We start from the raw sequence: 5,469 nt of genomic DNA on the forward strand, positions 1-5,469 counted from the left end.
GCTTGGCATCACTCCAAATCTGTTTATAACTTATGTTCCCATTCCAGAATTCAAAGAGCTTACAATTCCAACTTGCAAAGTATTCCTGCACATCATGCAGACAGAAAGGGAAAAAGAGAATCATGGTGACATTGCCTTGCAGGTTATAATCGGTGTGAGGAAGGTTTAGAATTCTTGGACCTCCAGGAATTAAATTCTTGGACATTGTGAGTCCTTTATTATTTGGTCATCTGCTATTATTGTCTGTATTCCTTTACCCTTTTTTATGTTCCTTGGATTTATTACTCTTCTCAGCAATGTGGGTGCCAGAGTCAACTCCAGGGCATTTTTTTAAAACCGGCAATATAATGTTTTATTGTTTCAATGTATTATATTATTTATTTACCTACTTCCTTGTAGGTGGATATTGAGGCTTTTTGTACTTGTAAGTTATACTGGCTGGCTCTCTCTTTAAATCATTTTATTGGGAGCTTGTATAGCTCTTATTACCATCCATCCTTCCATTAATTGTGTCCAGCACATTTGTACATATGTTGCCATCATCATTTTCAAAACATTTTCTTTCTACTTGAGCCCTTGGTTATCAGCTCATTCCCTCCTCTCTCATGAACCCCTGATTATTCATGTCTTACACCAACCTCTGTCTCTCTTCACCCACTTTTCTGTTGCTCATCCCCCTGGGGGTGGATTATATGTATATGTTTTGTGATCAGTTCCCCTTTTCTCCCCACACCTTCCCCTTCCCCTCCTGGTATCTCATTATTTGTCCTGAGAGGTTTATCTGTCTGGATTCCCTGTGTTTCCAGCTCTAATCTGTACCACTGTACATGCTCTGGTCTAGCCAGATTTGTAAGGTAGAATTGGGTTCATGATAGTGGTGGGAGGAAGCATTAAAGAACTAGAGGAAAGTTGTATGTTTCATTGGTGCTACACCACACCATGACTGACTCATCTTTTCCATGTGACCCTTCTGTTAAGGGGATGTCCAATTGTCTACAGATGGGCTTTGGGTCTCCACTCCATACTCCCCTCATTCACAATGATATGATTTTTTTTGTTCTGGGTCTTTGATGCCTGATACCTGATCCCATCAACACCTCATGATCACACAGGCTGGTGTTCTTCTTCCATGTGGACTTTGTTGCTTCTCAGCTAGATGGCCACTAGTTTATCTTCAAGCTTTTAAGACCCCAGACACTATATCTTTTGACAGCTGGGCACCATCAACTTTCTTCACCACATTTTCTTATGCACCCATTTTGTCTTTAGCAATCGTGTCGGGAAGGTGAGCTTCACAGAATGCTGCGTTATTAGAACAAAGTGTTCTTGTGCTGAGGGAGTACTTGAGTAGAGGCCCAATGTCCATCTGCTACCTTAATACTTAACATATAAATATATGTACATAGATCTATTTCCCTATCATTATATATAAAATAGATCTACATAAGTACATGCCTGTATTTAGACCTCTATAAACGTCCTTTGCCTACTAGTTCTTTCCTCTATTCCCTTTTACTTTCCTCTTGTCCCACTATCATGTTCAGCCTTTATTTGGGTTTCAGTAGTTCCTCTCAGTTACATTGTCCTTGATCAAGCCCCACTAGGTATCCTGCGCCCTCCTTGTCATCAATGTTAGATCACTTGTTGTTCCCTTGTCCCTGGGTTTGTTGACAACCCACTGTTTTTGTCCCATTGTTTTCTCCTCTGGATTGTTTATCAGCTGGTTCTTCTACACACATCTATTTACTTTTTCTTATCCTTAGAATTATCTCCAAGTATGAGTTATATTTTCCAAAGTTAAATAAGATAAAGTATGCATTATATGCAAACCTATAAGTTGGCACTTAATGCATAGTTAACTATTGTTATCTAAAATCCTATTTTGTGCATTCTAAAAAATCAATACATGTTCATTTTCTTCTTTAATATAACTTGGACACAGTGTTTGATCATTTCTCTTGAGTATGGAGTTGCAATCTCATAATTGTAAAGAATTATAGAATCATCAGATTTCCCAAAACATCATCTGTGAAGACTGTTGTACTTACTATCTTCTACAAGTTGTTCTCATGATATTTTACTAGCTTGTTGGTACGAGAATCCTACCTAATGTTTATTCACATTTCAATTTCCATTGTAATAACTAGAGCTCTTGGCTGCAAATAACAAAAACCCTACAACAAATAGTTGGAGCTCTTGGCTATAAGTAACAAAACCCCTATAATAATTAGAGCTTTTGGCTGTGAGTAACAAAAACCCTACAATAAATAGTTAGAGCTCTTGGCTGCAAGTAACAAAAACTCAACATTTTCTAGGAAGGGAATGTAGGGGTGGGGCAAGACTTCAGTGCCTGCTGGCTCCACAGTGTGAAGAACATGACTCTCTCCATATTAATAACAATAAAGACTCCTCACATAAAGAGAAAAACATACACACAGGTGCCGTTTACCACCTGAGGGAACTATAGGAATATACCCTTTACTGATATCTCCAGGTGGACACCGAGCCTTGTAGTCCACTGACAAGCAGCACCTGATGGAAATGATACAAGTGAGGCTCAATTATCTAACCCCAAACCACAGAGTAATCAGGGCTCAGGCCCAAACCAAGCCTTGGTGAGGACTTGTTGTTACACCATGTGCCTTTGGAGGTCTGGCCACTGATAGCAACAGGCAAGCTGGGCACTGAGAGAAGAGCAATCAGCAGTGGCAGCTTGCCTGAGGCTTTACCTTCGAGTCTGGCCCCCTCATGACTGCAACCCAGACACTGAAACAAGAATCGTCAGAGGCAGCAGCTCATCCAAGTCTCTGTCTGCCTGGGTCTGAGCCTTCCTGCCACGTCACCTTCTCCAGCAGCACTGGCATTGACCTCCTCGCTGCATCCTCTGGCCTGGGACCTGTGTACCTGCCATTGCAGGTCATAGCAAGCCTTCCTTCTGACTTGCAGTCCAACTCTCGGTCTTGGCTTGTCCTCCTAGCTACCTGTGACTTTTGCAACAGTGTTGGTGCCTTGCAGCCAATATTTCAAGCAAACTCCTCGACTTCTGAGGCAATGATAATTGACGTAATATGTTAATCAGGTCAATAAACATGACCTGGGGGAAAGACACAATAAGTGCGCTTGAAGGGTCATGACATCCAATGACTCCTCGTGGGTGCTCTCCGCACAGGTTGTGGGTCACTTCTTAGTTCCTCCTCTGTCTCTCGCGTCTGCTTCTCTCTGTGTTTAGTTTTATAGTCTCAGCCTGGTTGTCTCCACAAAGTCAGAAACCTAGAAGCCATCAGTCCCCACCCTTGACATTGACAGTGACTGCTTGGCTTCACCAACCCTGGCTGAGCCAAGAAACTTGGCCAGGTAGTTGGTACTCGGACTAGTTCTTCTCACTAGAACCATTTGTTTGGAGTAGAAGGAAGAGCAAGACCCCAAAGAAAATGTGTTGTAGGAAAGGACTCTCTGTTAGAGAATTTTAACGGTTTTCACATGCTTATTATTTGTGCTTTTTTGTGTGTGCGCTGTTCATATCTTTGACCATTTTTTCCCTCTAGAGATAGTCTTCTCTTAGAAATATATATCATGGAAATACAATTGTGCAACTATTAAACAAGCTTAGCTAGCATTGATAAGAATTTGTTGAAAACCTATTAGGTGCAAGACTTACTTCTGGATGCCACCAGAGATTCAAGTAGCTGCATCACTGGTGAGAATTCAGCCCCTAAGGCAGTGGTTCTCAACCTTCCTAATGCCGCAACTCTTTAATACAGTTCCTCAGATTGTGATGACCGCCAACCATAAAATTATTTTCATTGCTACTTCATAACTGTAATCTTACTACAGTTGTGAATCGTCATGTAAATATCTGATATGCAGGATATATTTTCATTGCTACAAATTGAATGTAATTAACACATAGTGATTCATCATAAAAACAATATGTAATTCTATATTGTGAAATATTTATTTCTTTTTTTATTTATTTTTTTTTCTTTTAAACATTTTATTAGGGGCTCATACAACTGTTATCCCAATCCATACACACATCAATTGTGTAAAGCGTATTTGTACATCATTTCTCAAAACATTTTCTCTCCATTTAACCCCCCGACATTAGGTCCTCATTTTCCCCCTCCCTCCCCGCTCCCCCCGAAATATTTATTTCTAATGACAAATATATGAAATTCTGTCTTGAAGCATGGTGTAGCATGAGTAGCAGTCTTCACGCCGGGTACTTGTATGTGGATGTACCTGCATGTGGGCGGACCCGCCTGGAGATGGCTAGAGGAGCGGTGTTTCAGTTCCTAAGCCCACTGGAAATCTGTGTTTTCTGATGGTCTCAGGTGACCCCTGTGAAAGGATTGCTCGACCCCCAAAGGGGTCACGACCAGCAGGTTGGGAATCGCTGCTCTAAGGGATAAACAACATAAACGAAGTACGATATAACAAAAGGATGCACAATCGCGGCCTTTTGGTTTTTTTTGTACTTTTGAACTCTAGAACAGAAGGATTTTGTGGGTCCAGAGTTGAGACCTCTAGTGGAAACTGGGTTAAGAGAAATCGTGTTTGGAGCAAACCTCTGGAAGTCTTTCTGTTTTTCTGTACTAAAATAAACATGACATTTTGTTCCTCTTAATTTAGCAATCGTGACTACTACATGGATATTTGACACTTCGCTATTTCAAACTCACTAGCAAGAAAGACATGAAGATTCTTTTTATATAGTCTCAAGGAGCCATTCAAGAATTCTTTTTCATGCGTGCTGAAACTTGCAGGGGGGGCGGGCCGGCGCTCTACTCTGAAGGCTCAAAGTCTGTCTTGTTTTATAACGTGGTTTCTAGCTCTGTGTGATTGTCCTTTTTTACATCAAGGGTTTCTTGCTCAAGTATCTGTGACACTGCCGGAGGCTGTTTCCAGCTAGAAGGGCATCATTGGTGGGGGACAAACTGAACGTGGTTTTGACTCTCAGGATAAACACACAACTTTCACACCTCTAGTAGGACAACCCAGAGTGGGGGTTATACCGTTTCTCAGAGGTCTCTAGAGAGATGGAACATCACCACTGCCTTCCATCTTTTCCCTACCTCACTTTCTCAGTCTCCAACAGTTACTTCCTGCGACCACATCTAAATGAACTACTTATATTAAAAGCCTTGCTTTAGGGTCTATTTTAGGGCGAACGCAGCTTAAGGTAGACTTTGACGCCTTCCTGGATGTGCTGGCTCCCAGAGAAGTGTGGACGTTTGAGTTAGTTAATTGTGCCAGCCTGGCCGATAATCACATGTGGTGCTGGTTGAAAGGTGGAGGGATAAATGGGTGGTGAAGCCTCGCCTTTCGAGTTCTCGGGTCTCTTGTTTTGTGATGGTTGCATCGGGTGCAGCTGCCTTAGCAGTTCCCTGCTTCAGCTTGCAAGATGGATTTCCTACAAGACATCCCCAAGGAGAAGCCGCATGGATCTATCCCGATGCAGCCCTGGGT

The sequence above is a fragment of the Echinops telfairi genome, unplaced genomic scaffold (genome assembly GCF_000313985.2).
Source record: "Echinops telfairi isolate 266 unplaced genomic scaffold, ASM31398v2 ScPeMD7_2573;HRSCAF=3158, whole genome shotgun sequence".
NCBI lineage: Eukaryota > Metazoa > Chordata > Mammalia > Afrosoricida > Tenrecidae > Echinops > Echinops telfairi.